Source organism: Equus caballus, chromosome 9 (genome assembly GCF_041296265.1).
Source record: "Equus caballus isolate H_3958 breed thoroughbred chromosome 9, TB-T2T, whole genome shotgun sequence".
Classification (NCBI taxonomy): Eukaryota; Metazoa; Chordata; class Mammalia; order Perissodactyla; family Equidae; genus Equus; species Equus caballus.
This window is the reverse complement of record NC_091692.1, coordinates 74,525,349-74,547,177: the sequence shown is the minus strand read 5'-3', so window position 1 is coordinate 74,547,177 and position 21,829 is coordinate 74,525,349. Positions and strand designations below refer to the sequence as shown.

Genomic DNA, 21,829 nt, shown 5'->3' with positions numbered 1-21,829 from the left:
TAACCCCACAGCAACCATGAATTAGATCCCATTATCACTATTTTACAGACAACAAAACTGTGCCTTACAGAAGTTAGGTGAGTTTTAGAGCTGGAATTTCAGAAGCAGGTCTGTGGGAACACATTCCTGCTCTTATACGTGACATAAGGTATGAGTTTAGAACTCTGTTGAGTTTGATGTGCAATATCAAGGAATTTACAATCTAACCCGGGAGGATAGATTAACAGATGGGAAACAAAGATGAAAGAAGTCAAGAGGGAGTATAATTTAGTGGTAAGCTCATTTAGAGAATAAAGACATCTTTGGGAGACTGAAAAGTCATGAAAGAAAGATCTTGAAATTGCCTAGAATGAGCAGAGATGATGGTGAGTCTGGTAGTGGGAATTATGAGGACACACATATGGAAGTAGAATATTCAGGACCATAAAAAGTGACTAAGACAGAGAGAGGTTCCAGTTATAGGAAAAAAGATTGGAAATGAGTAAGTGGTTTATACATGAAAGACTCTGACGTGAGATAGATTTTATACCAGACGTGCCAGTCCTTGTTAGTTACGATATGCTGTAGGTTTTGATATGCTGAAAAAGATAAATATCAGAATACCGGTCTGGCAGCCACATACAGGATGGATTAAGTTTGTGAAAGGACAGAAGAGAAACCAACTAATAGGCTGTTACAGTAATCCAGGTGTGCAATAATGATGGCCTGGACTTTCTTCTCCCTTATGTAAACCTCATGGCAACGGCCATGTCTATGAAGTCTTTCAGAAAATAATACGAAAACATGGCCTTGCCAACTTGGAGATTACCAGTTTAACTGGACAGAGGCCATCGACCAATGAGTCACGGGAGACATTTTAAACAATGAATTCAGACAGTCTCACTTTGTATTCAGCTGCAGTATACCTGGAAGGTAGGGTAAGATTATCATCAAAAACTGTGCTGAATAATTCTGTGATGCCACAGACGAGCCATTCAACCTATAAACTACAGCCTATGCCCCAACCAGCAAATGGAATTATATGTTGTGAAAAAAGAAATCAACTGTTAGACATTAACATGAGTAGGTTTCACTAATTGAGAAAAGGTTCAGTTTATCGAGATTTAGAGAAAAAAACAGTTTCTGTGATCACTCTCAATTACAGGGAAAATCCCTCAATTTGCTGTCATGGACAATGTCTTTAATTTAGGAAAACGGAAGAAAAAAATTTTAATGTTGTTAAGCACTCCAAATGTTTTTGGATTCACATTCCTTTTCTATTTGCTTTTTCAGAATGTTTCTGCCTGTGTGCTCTGTTTACTAATGTGGACAGTGTAATAAAGGCTTCCAGGAGAGAGGTACCACTTCCTATTTGTATTCTACAGGGTAGACAGATCCACTTTAGAAGCCCATGTGAATAAGCACCTGAATTTATTTAGATGCTCCTGGCATTTCAGAGAACTTAGTGCTCTGTCTGCTTTATCCGTTTAGATCGTATAGGAGTGGCCGCGTTTACACTGGCCTAAAATAATTCACTGAGGACCCAGGCTAGTTCTAGGAGTGATGCCCCTGTTTTAATGAAGGATGCCTCCTGAATCACGGTCTCATCAGATACGGCACGTGCACTCTGCTGTTAGGTTACAGTCATTCTGTGAGAAGGGACACTAAGCCATGTGTGACCCCTGAGGACAGCACTGGGGAGAGCTAGGGGATGGAACCTGGCTATTTTAGTCACAGCATTGTTCCATGCGGCCCAGTGCTGTCCAACAGAAACGTAATGAAAGCCAAACTGTGAGCTGCATATGTAATTTTAAATTTTCTTGCGCCCACATTTAAAAAGCAAAAATAAACAGGCAAAATTTATTCTAATAATATATTTCATTTAATGTAGTTCATTCAAATTATCATTTCAACAAATAATCAATATAGATATTATTTATGTATGTTTTGTGTTCTATTTTGTGTGAAATCTGGTGTCTGTTTTACATCTTCAGCACATCTCATTTGGCTCTGCCACGTTTGAATTGCATAATAACTACATCTGGCTAGCAGCTAGGCTAGTGTACCCTAACTTTTCAAACTGTTTCAACCAGAAAGGTGTTCTCATTCAGAAATAAGAATGAGATATCACTGAGATAAGCTCCTCAGAGTTGGAGAAAGAGGTGAAGAAAACTCAATTTTACAATCATTTAAAACTGGTGTTTACATTTATTGTCATGAGGGAATTCTGTCTTGTGTGAAATGGACACTGAGAGCTTGCAAATGAGGACACAGTGGTAAGGGTAAATACCGATCTAAGGTGAAGTGTACTGACCGACAACAAAGTGAGCAAACCAAAAACAGCTTAGTGAGATTTCCAGAATGTCCAATTTATTTAATTTAGAATATTCCCTTTTATTGTTATTGTATATTCTTCCTCTCTTGTGTGTCGAAATGCCATTACTTCTATTAAATAATAGTAATAGTAAATAGTTGATAGATGTGTTTTTAATATCTCCTCTGGCAAAATAAATTTTGGCGAACATATATTGATTCTGAACTTTAAAAATGTTTCTTTGAGGGGCTGGCCTGGTGGCATGGCAGTTAAGTTCATGCACTCTGCTTCAATGGCCTGGGGTTTGCCAGTTCAGATCAAGGCTCAGACCTATGCATAGCTTATCAAGCCAAGCTGTGGTGGTGTCCCACATATAAAATAGAAGAAGATAGGCACGGATGTTAGCTCAGGGCCAATCTTCCTCAGCAAAAAGAGGAGGATTCATGGCAGATGTTAACTCAGGGCTAATCTTCCTCAAAAAAAAAAAAGTTTCTTTGAAACTTGAAAGACATGAAAACAAGTTGAAAGACAAGTGTTCAAGGTGACAGAGACCTATTTTGGGAATCAGAAGCCCAGCCTTCAAGTCCTGTTTCTGCTAACAAACATGTTAAATGGCCTGAATCCACTCACTAAGTCTTTCTGGTCCTCACATATTCATCTGTAAAATGAGGGATTTGGACCAGATTACCCCTAAGATGGATTGTATCTATGAAATTCCCCACTTTTATGACTCAGCTAAGATCTTCTGGTAAGGCAATGACAAGGTACTGAAGGCAGACTGTGCCTCCAGAACTAGTGTGCATTTCCACCAGAGGCGAATTATGTGATCCTCTTTCAGAAACTCCTCCTTGAAAGCCTATGAAAGGAAATGTGCTACACAAATAAATGATCATCAAAGGGAAGATTTACTTCTAAAATACAACCTGTACGTACATGGTGATGTAGGCATGTAATACCATCTGAGTCATGCCCCATCTCCTGACATGACTAATACACCTCTCCCCAATCCTCATGTGAAGCTACATTATGGTTTTGGCAGTTAAACTGATTGATATTTGGCTTTATCATTTTAATACTTCTATAAAATACCTGTTTAACCTGTTCTAATCTGTTGGTGAGTAGGAGTTGAAATACTTTCCAATAAGTAAACTGAATTACTTCTTTTGATTTACTACCTAGGGTTGGAATAAAGAGGAATTGTGTTCAAGATATGATAGTTTCTGTTTGAATATTTTGTATAAAAATAAAACTGAAAATCATTCAGTGCACAATAGTATTGATATTTCACTCAAGTTAGTGATTTTCAACATTAAGTTTCTGTAGAAATTTGCATGGCTTTAAGTCTGAATTCTGCCACATTGCACTTACTGGCATTTTGTAGTGGCACCAAGCACCAGTCTTCCACGCCAAAGCTTTTGAACTGATCTTTTGTTCTTAATTGTCTTGAAAATGTACTAGTGCCCAGTTTTCACAAGTGGAATTGCCTTTATAATGTGTGAGTGTGGTGAACTGACTTACTGAGTCTTTTTGGCTAAAGTTTAGATGTGGACATTATTTATGACTCCAGTTCCTTTCAAGGTATACCCTACTCTTCCTCTCAGCAAAAAGAAAGATCATCCCCAAATATAATCAGGGTCCACACCCCCTTAAAAATTGTAAGTGCTTCCTGCTTCTACAAGGAAAATATAACTGGAAAATATAAAGATAAAAAGTGAGACATTTTCAATAAAACTGTCTAAATTCCAACTTTCCTATTCTGATGTTTACCTATTATAGAGCACACTTCCCAATATAGACACTTAGCTACCAAAGAGATAAATTTAGCTTGATTTCTATTTACTTTATATATATATTTAGACCTTAAATGAGTCAAGTTCAACAATTTTTAAATAAAAAGTCTCCATAATTTCAGAAAGTATGAAAGTTCTATGTAAAAACTGAGAAATGCTATTTAGTAAAAAAATAGGCTGATCACATTATCTCTTTTCTCTTCTCATTGGAGAAATGAATGTACCAGCCTGATCTTCCTTCTGTAATTTGGGAGTTGCATGTATGCTTATTTCTGAGAAAAATAGCTAAAGTCTAACCATTTAAAATAAAGATGAAGAAAATACACAGACAACTCTGTTCATATAATATAATTTTGCTCTGCCACACTAAATTTTTGTTTGATAAATGGAATAGATTATATTTACGCATACATGGATACATACTATAGAAAATATACTATTTCCTGAGACTCTAATATTTAATGTTTCAGCAAAAGCAAGGAAGTAAACCAGATTTTTTCCTGAGTTACTTAAAACAATTTCTCTTAATACATTTACATTGGAACTAAATGTATGTTTCTAATATGCCTTTTTAAATCTGAACAGATGATTTCTTTCATCTGAACAGTTGAAGATAATGAAGTCATTTTTGCAATAATAAATCCCTTCTTTGCAAGTATTTGTCCACCAGCAATGAGTAAGTTAGACTATCTTAGCATTTGTTAAAAAATTCTACTTTCTCTTAAGCATATGAGTTATGTTATTGAATCTAGAATTAATATTACTGAAGTAGTCACATTAAATCTTTTATGGAAACAAAAATAAGAATAAAATATAACTGGTAACTTCCTTGATTCTTCAAAAACTATTGATAATACACTTAAAAACTGAGTTGATATTAACATAGTGGGATGCACAGCTGCTCATCCAGTAAACATTTCTTGAGCAGCTTCTGTTCATGCATTTGTTCCTTCAATTGTCTTGCAAATATTTTTTGAGTACCTGTTATATATTAGTCTTTGTGTTGGACATGCAGAACGCATCCGTGAAGAAGACCTAGATGGCCTCGACCTGCATGGAACTCACAGTCTAACACGGGGAGAGTCACGTCAGTTAGATAAGTCTGCGTGTGAGGAATGTTATGAAAGATAAGAGGATGTGGAGAAGATTATAAAAGACTAGGGAAAATTGAAATGAGAATTTGTAGCAGGACTACCTGATCTGGAAGGCAAAGACAAAAATGTCTCAAGAGGAAGTGACATGTAAGCTAAGAAGAGAAGAATGAGTAAGAGTTAATGTTAGGCTAGAAGAGAGAAAGAGGGAAGAGACAGAGCACTTCAGGCAAGCAACCAACAATAGGTTGAAGATCCTGAATGCTGAGGGATGTTAGAGTGTCCAAGGAGTTGGAAGAGCAGAGTGAGGAGCAACATAAGATGAGGTCTCCAAGAGCTAGTCAGAAGGTCGATAATAATGGGTCTTATGGGCCATGATGTGGACTTTGTAGTTTGTCCCAAGTGCAATGGGAAGCCAGAGAAAGCTATTAAACAGGAGATTCTAAGAAAATCAATCTCAAGATGGAGGGTGGAGGACAATTTGAAGAGAGTCAAGAGTAGAAACAGAGAGACCATTATAAGTTATTTCAGTAGTCTAAACAATAGCTTGGACTAAGGACACAGTTGTGAAGATTAGAGGTGTGGATAGGTAATTGGAATATAGACTCAGTGGGACCTGGCTATTAGTTTAGATATGGGGATAAAGAGAGATTTATAGATTTCTGGCTTGGGCAACTGGGTGGATGGTGGATTTTTGAGGAAGCTGGACCAGGAAGACAAATTCGGGGAAAGTCGGATGAACTCACTTTTGAGCATGTTGCTTTTAAGGTGCCTGTGAGACATTCAATTGTTGATGACAAGTAAGCATTTGAAAACATGATCTGGGGCTCAGAAAAGAGTTCTGAGCTGGAGATATAAATTTCAGATTTGCTTTTATGGATGGTAATTGAAGCCATGTGAGTATATGAGATTGCCTAAGGAGAATGTATATAGAGCGAGCAGGAAAGAAGTTATAAGACAGAGCTCTGAGAAACTCTGCTACCTAAAGATGAGAAGAAGAAGAGGAGCAAGAAAAAGAGACTGAGAAAGAGTACTCTGAGTCCAAGACAGAAAACCAAGAGAAGAGCCCACAGAAAAGAGAGTTTGGAGAACAAAATTGATCCAAAGTGTTAAATACTGCTGAAAGGTGAATTCACATATGTGCTGTGTAGAAGAGATGGTGCTGAATGCTCTGAGGACTACAGAGAGGACAAGGCACAGACCTTACCCTCAAAGCGCTAGCTACCCAGTAGGAGAAATTGACATGTAATTAACTTCCAAACAGAGTGGAAGACATAAGCATTGGCTAAATTAGATGCAGACAACTCAGCTATGTATTAGCTTACTCAGGGAAGAGTTTCAGGATCTGTTTTTTTCTGGGGTTGGTTTTACCCCATCCTGGCCACTTCATGGAGATCCAGGAAGTTGGCCTTAAAGAAGATTGGACCTTAAGGCAAAGAAAGATATTGTTCTTTCCTCTTCAGGGTGACAAAATGGCCCATCTGTTAAAATGCTCAGCAATAGCTGGGACAAATGTCATAGACACTTAGTAACTGAAAAGTGGGGATAATTTGGACACACCATAATTCAGTTGTTACTTTAATCATAATTAATTATTTAAAAGTTATTCCCAAATATGTACACATTTTATATGTCTCTTTCTTACTTTAATATAAGCTTACACTTCAAAATTTAACCTTTCAAAAGAAACGAATCAAAAAGTTCTTTTAAGTAAAGTATTGTATTAGTGATTTCCTTTAAATAAGGGTTTCTGCCATGAATTTAACATTTGCTTTCACAATTTTTACCAAAATTTCCGGTAGTTAAGCATTTTTTGTTTATTTGTTTATTTTTGTTGTTGTTTTAGGAATACCTTTGCTGCTTGAATGAGATATTTTTGTAATTTTCTTAGTAATACTTTTTCATATCACACTAGAAAATGACTCATGCTTAAAAGCAATGATTACATTTCATTAAAACAATTTAATTTGGAATATTCACTAATTAACTAGAATGTCTCTTTATTTTTGTGACAAATTGATGAAACTTTACAGACTATAATTAAACTCCAGAATTAATTTAAATACCTTGAGACAATTTGTCTTAGACATACTTCAATTTTATTTTACAATAGGGGAAGTGGGCAAAAGACATTTTGATAACCCTGCTGGTATTGAGACATTCTCTTTGTCCACAGTCTCCATTTTGTTCTCTTAAGCATGTCACTAAAGAGTTACTATAATCTGAAAATATTTAAAGTTTTGAAAAAAATACTGGTGTTCTTGGGCATAGTGAATTACTCCACATAAACTACAAATTTCAAACAAATTGGACAAGACTTTACATTTATAGATGCATGAATAGAATCAAGTCGTAGTTCTGTATATTTTGATGAGAGTTCACGGGTTGGTTGGCATTTAAGGCCCTTTTGACATGAACAAACCGGGAATTAAAATTTATTTCCCTCCTAATACATTCTAGGGGAGTATCCTTTTTGTTTCTCTGGGAAATTTTTTATTGACATTTCAGGGTATCTGTCATGAGAGTTTATGTTTATCAGCTTGCTTAGTGCTTTTAAATTTAATCCCCAGCAATTTTGTCATCAGAAAATAGCCATATTCATAACAACCCACTTTGGGTTTAATTCACATGTCAGAGATTCAACACATGTGGTTTCCTTTGGGCTCCACTGTTTTTGACTCAGTATATAAAGAGCTGAAGGGATGCAGGTGCCAGACGTTAAGCTTCTTTCACTGAAGGATGCTAGAGCGAGCCAGGGGAAGGGGGAAACAGCACAAACAGCATGCATGCGATGATCCAATTTTGTTTAAAAAAAAAGAGACATTTTTATGGGTTTAAACCTGCACATGAGTAGGGCAGTGAGATTGGAGGTGATATTTTTCAACCTTCTCTGTATTTTTTATAGTGTTTGGATTGTTTTTACAAAACATAATCAATTAGAAAAAATACTATTTTCATTTTGGGGGAAAATGTTGTACTCAGTTATTTTGTGGGGGAGGGTGGGATTCTATTCTATATCAAATGTAAAGATTTCATTTTAAAGAACAATTTTGAGCAAGAAGCAGCATACACTGTTTTGTTCTTATATTTTTAACCTTTAAAAAGGACTGACCATATGTTAATTTACAGCTTTTAGTTTTCAGATTTCAGATTTGAGAATGCATATTCTCTCTCCTCCACAAATTTGAATGAAATTTCTGCACATTCGTTGGTATATGCAGAATGCCATCTTCAAAACGGAACTTTCCCTTCCACTCACAGACATCTTAGAATATTCTTACAATATTCCTAAATTAATCTTAATTCATTTCCGTCACTCTCGTAATATTCCTCCTGTCTTTTTTTTTCATTCCTCGTTACCTTTCTCTTCTCACTGTTGCTGTTGCGCATCCCTAGGGAAACACTTCAATGGAGCAGAGAGAAATTCAGGTTGGACAACTTGGATTTGAGTCACGTCTCTGCTGCTCACCAAGTGAAGGACCTTGAGTATCATGCAATTGTCTCAACTTCCTTGTTTCCAAAACAGAGATAAGCACCTGCCTTCAGTGCCTCATTGCGTGGTTGTGAGGATCAAATGAGAGGATATATGGATGCTATAAAGTAGTATACTAGGAAAAGATAGTACTATGGTTATTAATATCATTTTTACTAGGTTCAGGAAGGTTGTTAATAAAGATCATGTTTTATCCTTTGGATGTCTTTATATCAGACCATAGAAGATAAAGCACTGGGAATTTTAGAAATTAAGGTTTTAGGAACATAACTAGTCACAGTTGTCTGGACAATAAAGTAACAAGAAGGTTGGAGAGAAATATGTAAATATGGATGCATGTACCTATAGGTATGAGAAATTGAATTGCACACTCAGTGAATCCATGTTTATTCCCCCTTGGCTGTGGAAATTGCAGAGACAAGTTGTCTTTAGTTTATCTCGGAAGTCTCATGTTACATAATTTATTTCTTTCCCTGTGTCTTAATAAATAAAATGGAATTCATAATATCCAACTACAGGACGTCATGGGGGTACTGCTCTGTGATATTAAAGAAGAACTTAGTTTTACAAACATTTCAATAGATTTCACCCAACAAATACAATTGCTTAGTGATTATGTGCAAGACGTTGTACTTGGCAGATACGGGTGGAATCCCTGGGAAAACGTATTTTCTGAAAGGTAGATGATACAGATACACAAATAAATAAGATGTTAGGTAAAAAAGGCAAGTGCGTAATGGGGGTAAAAATAAAATGTCACAGGATTCAAAGGAGAGAGGAATCAAATTTGGTTGTGTCAAAGTCCAAAAGCTTTACAGGAAGGCAGAGTGAGTGTGAGCTATTGATATGGGTAGTTTGGCTTGACTGTCACATATGGTTATCATAGTGGCACTTGATATGGGCCTCAAAGGATTGTGATAAGGAGAAATAAAGGAAGAACTCATTCACTCATATAAAATTCATTATAAATATATTGTTGGCCACACGTTGTGCAAGGAGCTAAGAGTATGATGGTGAAACCGAATCACACATGAGCCATCGTTAGGGAGTAAAACCAGAGGGAGGCCAGCATTAGGTACCCCATTCAGTTGGTGAGAGCTGCAAGGAACGAGGATGTGCTCAAGTGTCCAAGGAGTAAGGACATATTGAAGAGGACACAGGATGACCAGTTGAAGCTGAAAAGGCAGTTTTGAACATAGGGATGAAATATCCAGGAACAGGTTTTGCAAGTTTAATTTGACAGCAGAGTTCAGAATGAATTGAGGTGATTTTAAATGCCCAGATGCATGTTAAGGGCCTTATGTGAATGTAAACCATGTTATCCATATTCTTTCCTTTAATCTTCACAATGGTACTTAGAGGCAGGTATTATAATTCCAATTTTAAAGATGAAGAAACCAAAGCTCAGAAAAGTAAAATGACTTATTCAAAGCTATAGAGTCATAACTGGCAGTGCTAGGATTTCAACCCTTGTGTTGATTTCAACGTCTGTGATCTTGAGCTCTGCCCTACACTGAATCTCAGGGAGAAAGAAGCGAGCAGATAGAACCACACTGCCATCCTTGACCCTCAGCACTGACCACGTAGTGTCATTCCATCCTGTTCACTCATTTTTACAATAAAGATTTGGTGAGAAACTGTGCTGTTCTTTCATACGTTGTTCATTGATTTATCCCTTCAACAAATCTTTATGACGTCAAGCACGGTAATAAGTGTTTAGATACAAGATGAATAAGACAGAATCTTTGCCTTTAAAGAGCTTAAAATTTAGGTGAGGAGACATCCAGGTGAACAAGCTAGTTCAGGGCACTGCAGTAAACACGATGGTAGGAACGAAGGAGAGGATCTCTAGGAACAAATGGGAGAAGCCCCGCATCAGTTTTGGGGAAGATCAGGGAAGGCATGCTGAAAGAGCAGCTTCCAATATGAAACGGGAAAGATAAGGATGTGCTACCCAAGGAAAAGTGGTGGAGGCAAATGAGACAGACATGGAGGCCCAGAACGTGGGGGATATCGCTGGGCCTGTGAACTGTTTGGTACAGCTGCCTAGTAGGGTTATCCTAGTGGTGGTGACAAAAGTGAGTTCTAAAGAGATAATCAGGTACTGGATCATGAAGAGATGCTCATCTTTTTGGAAAAATGATACCTGCACATTACTAGTGGGAGTATAAATGTAGCTAAGTCTTTAAACAATATATTACAAAGGCTTTAGAAAGTTCTTACCCTTTGATTTCATACCTGTGACACTTCTGAGAAATTTCATTAAAAGAAATAATTTGAAATGTAATCATATGTTTATGTGCAATGTTGTTCATTGAAGCTTTACTTACAATAACAAATTTTATAAAGAACTTAAATGCTTAACAACAAAGGGATAATTCAGCCAATTATAGTGCTTCAATATGAATATGAGATAGACATACATATTATATATATATATGATTGTGATATATAATCGCTGTGTTATACAGAGAGAGTCGATCTTCGTTAATTGTAGAGTCTATATTTTCAAATTGGCCTACTCACTAACAATTATTTGTAAACCCAAAACCAGTACTAATGGCATGTTACAGCCATTCATGGGCATGCAGAGAGCGGCAAACAGTTGGAGGCATTGGAGATACAGTTCTCAGCTGAGGTTGAGCAAGGCGATGTTCTGGCTTCTCCTTTCAGCTCTCATACAGCAAACAGGTGTCCTTGACACGGTATGCCTATTGCCACATTTTTCACCTTTTTGAGCCTTTTCTTGGTGATTTTGCTGTTTAAAATGGTTCCCAAGAGTAGGGCTGAGGTGCTGTCTCATGTTTCTTAGCGCAAGAAGGCATGAATGCTGTACAGGGAAAATATTTCTGTCGTGTAAGATTTGTTCAGGCATGAGCTACAGTGCAGTTGGCCATGAGTTCAATGTTAATGAGTCAATAATATATATTAAATAAGGCATATTTAAACAGAAACACACATAAATCAAGCTTGCTTATTGATCAAGTGATGAAAAAGTTGTGACCCGAGGCTTACAGGAACCTAACCCTTTATTTTCCATAGGAACAATGCTTCAGTATTCACTAATTCACTGTTCACGGCAACTTTATAGAACATAACTAGCTCAAATAATAACTGTATATATATATACACAAAAACACACCTGTATGTATGAATATATATGTATATACATACAGATGTGTATGTGTGTATACACAGATACACATTACCCATATATTAATTATATATATTTTGCATTATAGGATAATTTCGTAATCATCCTTTATAATATTCCATATGCCCTATACCTGCAATTCAGAACAAAACAAGATTGAAATACTTAAATATGGGGTCCACTTTAATGACATATTAATTTCATGAGGAAAGAATAATGCAACTAAAAAGCAGTTAATTTAGATTTTAATTCTGCTTGAGACAAACGGGGTATAGCTAAAAGGCTCTTGTTTGATATTGTGTTTGGAGGAGGCCAAGGGCTGGAGTCAATATTCTCTTAACCTCTCCCTGTGAAGAAGGCTGAGACATAGCTCACCTTGTAAGATCAGTCTCCTTTATCCTCATACTACTCATAAATTATCTCAGCCTTTGCTGATGTCACGAAGCTGAGTTGATGAATCCCTCAGCTAAAAAGTTGTTTGCATCTCTTGGACAAAGTCTGTGTGGGAAGGGTGATTTATGGAAGGGATCATTTGGAATATTTTAGAGATAACCAAGAGAACAATCATTTTTGCCTCAGTGCCTGCGTATCAAAGGCCTCTGAGAGAGAGACTGGAGAATAAAACCAACTAACTGGGATAAAGCCGACAAAACACACACATTCACACTGTTTATGATGACTGCACGAAAAACGCAAGACACACCCCACAGTAGCAGGATTAGTCAAAGGATTCCTTCAAGGTCCCACCACATGGACACAGCCAGTAGAAAGAGATTCAGTAAATTCTTCTCTCTACTTAGGATTCTTCATTCTTTTTGTATCTATGGTGCAAACGTTGTGGTGTTGGTCATAGGGTTAGGATCAGGGTGGCCTGGTTTGGATCAACAATGGAGAATCTTGACAATGAAACCACACAGTTTAGGAGGAGCCTACAGCGGGTCCATGCACAATATATCTTATGGGAATAAAATTAATGGACTTTCTTTTTATCGCCCCCTTTTGTGGGAGTGCACCAGTTTGGAGGCCAAATTTGGGGAAGTCTTTTCCTGGGAGCAGATACCTAAGAGGGGATTCCCTCTGTCATTTCTATTCAAAGTATTAGCATAATTCCTCAAGCACAGACTCTCTAAGATACCTTGAGTTATTTATTAATATTTAAAGAGGTTATTTGGCATGAAGCTTGGAGTATAATTCTTAAAAGGAGCTGACAGCAGAATACATTTGTTAACTAGAAAGACATGTCTAAACTTTGCCAAAAGAAATACTGTGTGCAGCAAACACTCTTGGTGGGGAGGGTTGTATTTTCTCTGGACATCTGTGTGCGTGTGTGTGTGTGTGTGTGTGTGTGATTTTTTTGTTTCTCCTCAATTGCCATTTACACATCCCTCCCTTGTGTCTTGACCCATTTTGAGTGAAATACTAATAATAAAAGAAAGAAAGACTTGCAACGGCCATGAAGACTCATCCTCTATCTGCTCCTGGGGCAATCTTTTCTCTAGCTCAGAATTTAACAGTAGACACCCCTACTGTCCTCCCATCTAACTTGTTTATATTTTGCTCATTTTCTTCCTTTTAACGAGGTGATGAATAAATGCGCTTTACAAGGAAAAAGGGACTGTCAGGGCTAGAGACTGGAGTCCTCTGTTCATTCATACACCAGGTAGGGTACAAACAGGCAAAATGCAAATCTGTCTGTCAGTAATCACAAATTTGGCCTGGGGGGGGTACCCAGTTAAATGAAGGTAGTTAATTTTTCCTCCCCGCTGCTTCATTCCTGGGCCCCTTCAGAGGGGAATTAGGAGGGCTAGTTACTGATTTGTTTCTTTCTCCAGACCACTGACTAACACACTTTAACTTGTTTCTCCTGCAAGCTTCATAATACCAAGGTTTTCAGCAGGCAGTATAAACGTTATAGCATGGCAGTCACAAGTAAATACAAATCAATATTCTATATAATTGTTTGAGAATGCTCTGAGAGCCATCAGAGCCATCAAAATTAAATATAAAGTGTAATGTCTAGGGATTCATGCTTGAGTGACAAAACCATAAAAGTAAAAGCAAGGAAATGATTACTATAAAAATCAGCCCGGTGGGAGGGAATGGCTGCAATTAGGATGGGGCACATGGAGGGGCTTTGAGGTGGCTGGTAAAGATCAGTTTCTGGCCCTGGGTGGTGGGTATAAAGTAGGTGTTCACTTTACAATAATTCACTAAGTACCATAAAATAATTGAGGAAAATTCCATATGGTTGCTGCCATTAGCTGGGAGAAGGGACGAGCATGAGAGGTACTTCTTGGATGAGGCATCATACTGGTTCTTGCCCAAAGTACTTGCCCAAAGACACACGAGTTTGTTCAGTTTATGAAACTTCTTCCAGCTGACTACTTACGGGCACTAGTCTGTATGGAAATTATATTTCAATCAAAGTGTAAAAATTCAAAACGAGACTTCTCAAACAGTTATTAAGATTTCACCCCGACTTTGTTTCTACATCCGATAAATCTCTCAGTGATTAAAAAAAATCCCTCCAATTTTCCTGAACTTCTTAGTGGAAAAGTCTAACCAACTACCAATAATACAGACTTTGCTCATGTGGGAGGACCGGAGTGGAGGGAGGGGTTCAGAAGGTGAATTTAGAGAAAAACAGTTTATCTAGGGAATGCCATAAGACTTCCCGGGGCTGCAAATTTGCGTAAACAGAAAACAGCATTGAAAAGCTCAAGGCAGCAGGTCAAAATAAATATATAGTAGCATCTTAAACTTTGACCTTATATGTGTTAGGATAACCAAACAGCACTCAGTGAAAGAATTTTGATTTGTTTTTCAGTTTGCTGATAGGATTTTTCTTTCTACTAGGCTGTAAGGTCCTGCTAGGACTGAAGCCAACAAAGACGTTTTGGTAGCTGAATTAATTTTTTTTCATCTATTGAGGATGTTCCTCGCTGAAAGTCAGAGTCCATTTGGGATGTAATCTAATCTTTTTAATAGCTGATAAACGGAAATGAATAGCTTCTTGGATGCAACAGAGGTGGAGCAGGTTTGAACAGCTGGCACTCTCCTTTTTTTACATGTCCATACAAAGATAAACAGCTCTTCTAAAATATGGTATTGCTGGAGAATCAAGCAAGCAGATTAGAAACCACATTCTGGTTGGTTTTTTTTCCGCCAGCATTTTGCATGACGTTTTCTGAAAATTGTTTGCAAAAACATAGGAACAGTTTTGAAAATCTTAGTTAAAAAAAAAAGACAGCATTAGAATGCTCTGCTAGAGGTGAACTGAGTGAATGCAAAGACTGTCGGAATGATAACAATTAAGGGTGTGGGAAGACTTTGCCTGGCGTCATGAAAATGAATGCGGGCACATTGCCTTTACTCATCACTGAAATTGACAAAAAGAGAGGGCAAGGATTTCTGAGTGACAAGAAGAAGGTGCTCTTATTCTGAACCAGGATTACCATCTAGTTTCTCAAGAAAAGCCCAGGTGAAGGTAAAGGAAATACAGTTTAGTGTCACATCCCTTAATTATTTACAGATGTTTCTGAAACTCCTAGTGGTCTCATCTGTTCAGCAGGGGGAAAAGCATCAATGGAAAAGCGGGGATCAGATCGCTGTCTGCTATCAATTAAATCATCAAAACAAAATTATCATTCAAATTACAATGTATCATTTCACTTTTCCAATGTATGGGGGAAAACCATCTATGCAACAGAAATCTGTAAACCATCAAAGCTACAAAGCGACATTAAAGTTCAATGAGCAGTTTGTCCATGCATGTTTTAATCTAGTTAAAAAATGGAAACCATGTTCACGTGGTCAAAAATCACGCTTGCGTCAAAGGAATCTTTGAGGTTCAATCCAGTGAGACAGGCAAACAATTTTGGTGAAACCCCAAAATATTTTCAAGAGGAGAAAGGGCTCCCTAGAGATATGAATACAGTGGCATTAGTGGAATTTTAATGTGGGAAAGTATCTTGCTTGTTAGAGGGAGAAAAATATCGAATGTTCAACTTCTAAATGTGTTCTCTTCGATGATTATGTAATTGAGAACTGTTTTGTATTTTCTATTAATACTTACATTCTATTGTTTCCTATCATGCATATGCTAAACTTGCTTTGTATTAAGTTCTGTGTTATTGTGTCCTGCCATGTTAAAGTAATTATCTGTCTCTACACAAGAGATTTATTACCTTCATGAATCTGACCATACACACATCTTAAATAAATTAATGAACTGACAAACAAAGAGTGCCTCATCATTCTAAGTAGCTGACAACATTTAAAAAGCAGTCACACTGCAGTGGCAAACATTTTAAAGAGATGGCACTTTTGGAAAAGAAAAGGAAATTATTTTGTGAATAGTCATTGCAGCAAGCAGCCTAACCGGACCTCAAAGTTAAGCAAAGATCAATGCCTCTACTACACTGTTCTAGAATGCTGTTTTGTTAGAGTACCTTGAGTTATTTTCTACCAAAAGCCCATGTTACCCGGTGTTTCTCAAGAAGCAGTTCTCTGGATTGGTTTAGTAACTTTATCCAAAACATACTGACCAGTTTGAATTAGTAATTTGAGACGAGGTATGTGCATTTTGTTAAAGATAAAAAAAGATTATTTATTTATGGAAGTGTGTAAAGTATTGGCAAAGAAAACAAACACTAGATATGTTTAAGCAAAACTAGTTTTCTCTAATAAAAACTGGAAAAAAAAAAGATTGTATTTCTTTAAAAATACTGTTCTTTAAAAATACCGTCATATTTTTCAATATGAAATTTAAATGTTGATGAATACTTAAGACTGCCAAATTATTTCTCACTCCTTTCCTAAAGAATGGAAATAAAGACCATTTCTGTTTTTTTCCATATTGTTCTTTTCAATTTTTAAAAATAATTGCAAGAGGGAAATAAAACTGAAAATTCTTGACTGAAGAATTATTTTAACCTGGTTTTTACCATAACTGAAATATAGGCAGATCTACATGGAATTTCTTGTGAGCCGGATGACTGCTATGCCACTTCTCCTTCACACAGCTAGCAAAGGATATTATTTTCTTATTAAATTTCACTCAGTAAAGTAGATACAGCAAGCAGTCGGCACCTCACAAGGATCAAGGATGTCTCATTTCTGCATTTAAAAATCATCATAGGAAGCAGGAACAGGGTTTACTTCCGGGTCTCCTGGGTCACAAGTTTTAAAAAATTAGCGAGACACGTGTGCTTTGCTAGGTTTTATGCCTGAACCCAAGCATTCACTTTTACAGTTTGACAATTATTTTTTTCTTCATGAACAAAGTTCTTAGGAAAGATCTGGAAACTTGATTCAAAGAGAACATCTAAAGGAAAGGTCACTAAAAACAGTAACTCCTGCAGCACACCAATGCTTTCACTCTTGTGATTTCCTGAGGAGAGTCAAAGTGTTTCCAACCTGCTAGATGATGTTGTAGGGTTTTGAATATATTTTGTATAACTAGGTAATATGTCAGACCCACAGTTCAAAGATAACTTTCTAGTAAACAAAATGCAAAAGGTCCCATACTGAAGTATATATCATACTATTCTCTAAACTACTTTACACAATTTTAAAGTTTTTGCTCCAACAGATTGTCGAGGCATTTCTGATTTGCTACTAGTGGATTTATGCTGATTTTCTTTCCTCAAAATTCAAAACTAAATACTTCATCATTAACTTGAAAAAAAGAAGCAAATTTCTGTAAATTTAATTTAAATGTATAATTTATCTAATGATATCGAAAATATTCCTTGCCAATATATTCCTGTTACATCATTTAGGAAGCCCATGACACTAGATCTTGAAGAATAAATTTGGAGTGTTTTCAAAGCATTAAAACATAAGAAAATATTTCTTGTAATTAGGATACACTCAAGTAGTTTTTACCTGCTCCATGCGTGTTTTATATTTTATCGTTATCATCATATCATATCATGACCACCATCATCATCATCATCCTTAAACTTTTCCTTGTACTTGTTGTGTGTGATGCCCTGTGATAAGTGCTTTATGCGCATCATTTCATTGCTCTCTCTAGCTCTTATTTCCAGGAAAATGTCGTAAGATCAGCACCTGAGCATCGATGTCTTAATGCGAAGCTGGCTTGTGGTGGAATGATTTCACCTAACAACGTTGGTCGACCTGTTTAATGCTGCTATTTGAATCAATGGAGAAAATATCTTAATAATTTTGTTTCCTTGTTCTTTCTAGTGTCCAGCAGAAAAAGAAATGTTGGTGTAGAGAAATGCAGAGGGAGAATGAAGATAACTGCATTCGGAGAAACAGAAGAGTGGTCTCTGTTTCGAATGGAGGAAATAGGATTATTTTCAAATATTTTATGTCCGTCAAAACTTGACAACTAGAAGAATGCGATTTATTATAAGTGAACATTCAACAATTGTGTTACTCCCAATGATTCAAGCATACACTAGACTGGGTGTTCTGAGGTCTATTTTAGAATTGCAATACATTTTCCTTCCCAACTCAAAGTCATTTCTTTAGAAAGGAAATACTCTAATGTCAGCAATATTTTCTTTAAAGTGAGTGTATTTCAATTTTGTTTCTGTTGTGTAACTTTAGGAGAAAGACAGCACCTGAAAAACATTTCAAACTTCATTCTATCTTTCATGTCATTTGATACTATTCCATATTTCTAGGAATTCATTTTTGTTTTTTATGTTCTTCACAGATGAAATAATTTTGAGTTGAGTTGGGCTTGATCTTAACCCTTCTGCAAAAAATAGAGCTTTTTATTCCCCTCAACTCAACTTTTTAAAAATGTTGATTTAATATTTCTCAGACAGGTAATTTAAAAGTGGTAACTTATAGCTAAAATTTTATTACTGAGGATAGTTTTTCTACTACGAAAATTTCCTGATATAAATCTCAGTACAAATAATTTTCTAAGAATCCCTTTTTCCTTCTTCCTTGTTTCATTTTTATCGACTATTTTGTCTCATAATGATACTTCATAAATATTCTTGGATAAAAGGTGCCATGCAGATGGAAATATGCTTTAATTAAACTCTCCTCCACCAAAGCGAGGTGGGTGAACATTAATTTTTTCACATGTCATAGGAGAGGATCATTTCTAGAAGTAAGTTGCCCGTGGAACGAATGCATATAAACACTGTGGCCTCTCTCATGCATTTGCCATTTCAACATTCCACTAAGAATGCTTTCCAATAAGTCCCGCTTTGCCAGTGCTCTTTCAACATAGAACTTTCTTTTAATGTCTTTTGAGTAGAAAGTAGCATTGTTTTCAACTTTCAAAGAGCTCAGAGTGAGTACAGATATTCTGTTGTGTCCTTCAACAACATTATAATCTGTCATGTATCAGAATCTAAACTCTACCTGAGCAACTGATTTTAAAGAGGCTGTCATTAAGAAAATATTTTTTCTTTGTAAGTGCTTTAAAAAGGGTCAATCACACTTATTTGAATTCTACAAAGCAGTAAGAATCTTTCAAAGAAAACATGCCATCTACAAAAGAAGAAAGAAAGGAAAAGAAAAGCTGTTTCTTTAAGATAGAGAAGATCTTCTGGAGCAGTCCTCACCCAGTCAAAAGAATGTAGGTGTGGAGAATTAAAGACCGTTTCACCTGGAAAATTAGAGGAACTAAATCCGTAAATTGTAGGAGCAAATTATATAATGTATTTTTTCCATAACGCAAAAAAAAAAAAAAAAAAAATACGAGTCAGAAAGTAATGTAAACTACTATTCAATAGAAACTGGTTTGGTTTATGTTTGTGAAACATTTAACAGTTCTGCTAAGAGTATCACCTATTTGTTAAAACAACGGAAAAAGCCCAGAAATGCATTAACTTAAAGGAAAAATTGGACATCATAGTTACTTAATCAGGGTCGTTTTTCCACAAAGCAAGTTGTTTACCTCTATGTTTTCTCATAGAGAGAAAATTTTAAACCAGCTGAATTTGCCTACATGCATTGAGAGTAAAATAGTTATTTTGTAAAAAAGGCCAATTCGGTCTGCTTGTAGAGAAGCAAGTGTAGCATACTTTTTTCCTTCTTCTAATCTTTCCACAGTTCATCAATCATGAATTTTCCCTGGTATGTTGCCGAAGCAGGGAGTGAAATGTGCAGCTCTGGATCTACCAATAGGAGGGTTTCCATACCTGGCCATTTTAATAAGTCATCTAAACACAGCCAGAAGGAAACTCAAACTTTGTTTTTTTACCTCATCTGTGATTGTAGCTGACATCAGAGTGTTTGGCTGAATATATTATGCATTTCAAATAAGACGCCTGCATATTAAAAATAAGACAACACAGTTTAAAATTAATACCATTAATAAATTAATAAAATTATTTATATAGTCTAGAAATTGCTATGTTATATTTTTCATCCTTTTTTTACATCTCAGTCCCACTGAATTAGCTCTGTGGCTTTAACTAGTACTTTCCACGTGTTCCCATGTTTTCCCCTCTTTTCATAAGATTTGGCATTTATAATTATAAATTAGCTCATCAAAGCAATATCACTTTGGCACTGGCAGGTAAGGCAATATAATTTTCAGATGACAAAAAATTAAGATATTTATCTAAAGTCCATGAGGAAATGTGCTACAAAGAAAGACAAGACTGAAAAGCAACCAGTTTCTAATTAATTTCTTGAATCATTCTCTGCCACTGTTTCTGAAAGCGATCCAAGGCTTCAAGCTTATGTTGTAGTTTTCCACTAAAAATATGATGGCATATTCATATTTTGCCTTGAAGAGGCTGATGCACTTTTAAAAGTGAAAAGTGGAAAATTTAAACATGTTAGTTTAACTCAGCAAGCAATTACTGAACATCTATTATATGCGAGCACCATCCTAGGCACAGTGGACCCCAAAGGTAACCAAGACATAGTCCTTCACCTTAAGGAGCTTATGATATAGAAACAGGAAATAAACACATAGAAAACAATATCCAGGAACATCTGGGGAAAACTATAATAAAGAGTGAAGATGCTACAGATCTGAGAAGGCTTTCTAGAAGAGGGAGCACCTAAGATAAGTCTTGTATTCTTGGTGAATTAATACCTGTGAGATGTTGTGGGATGGGTCTGGAGAGGTTGATGGCTACTAGGTCTCTAGAGGACCATACAAAGAAGCATGGATTTTCTTCAGTGCCCAAGAGAGAACAACTTTAAGCAGCAGACCTGGTTAGTTTTCCAGATCATTCTAGAGTCAGTGTAAAAGGAGGCTGCCATAAAAGGACAAATATGGAAGCAAGAAGATGAGTGAGGAGACAATTCCAGAGTGTGATTTCCGGATAGCATGGGCATAACCTGGGAGCAAAATCTCAGGCCGCACCCTAACCCGACTGAATCAGGATCCGTTTTATCAAGATCCCCTAGTTATTCATGTGCCCATTCAAGTTTAAGAAGCACTGATCCAGACTAAGCAGAACTAAGTGATGCATTAGATTTTGAGAGTCGTTGAGAAGGAGGAACCTGGGCCTGAACGAGTGAGAGTCATTGCTGGGGTCTTGCGGGTCTTCCATGAGGCTAACACACTATCGCATCGTAGACATTAATGTCAATGATCTCATCTGTATTCAAAGACTGGAGAAACTTGAGTTCAAACACCTCACAAAGCAAGTGCAGAGTAAAGAACAGGTGACAAAGAAGAAGATATGGGAGACAATATTTTCAATTTTTAGCAAAGCGAAATGTGAAATTCAAAGGGAAATGTCCATCCGAAGTTTGGATTCTCTTATTTGTAGATCTGAGGAAACGTTAGGGTAGAGAGAAAGATATGGAGCCATCAGTCTATTTTTGGTTGTTAAAATCACGACGGGGGGCATGATCACTTGGGGAGAACATGTTGACTTAGAAGAGCAAAGGGACGCAGAATTTCTGAGAACAACACCAGTTGAGAGAAAGAAACCAAGAAAGAGCAGTCAAAGATAGCCGAGGACATCCAGGAGCCGCGGGAAGAGAGTGTGTCAGGAGAGTGTGTTCAACAAATTCCAGTGCAGCGGGGTTCCAGGAAGATTTATG

At 36.6% G+C, this 21,829-nt stretch overlaps 1 long non-coding RNA gene across 1 annotated transcript in view; it reads left to right on the top strand.

Annotated features, from left to right (window-relative positions):
• LOC138915430 (uncharacterized) overlaps positions 1-19,494 on the top strand; it is an 85,509-nt gene extending 66,015 nt beyond the window's left edge. The window contains exon 5 of the long non-coding RNA XR_011421361.1: positions 18,035-19,494. This is a non-coding gene — a long non-coding RNA (uncharacterized lncRNA). The remainder of the gene's footprint in view (positions 1-18,034) is intronic.
• The last annotated feature ends 2,335 nt before the right edge of the window (positions 19,495-21,829 follow it).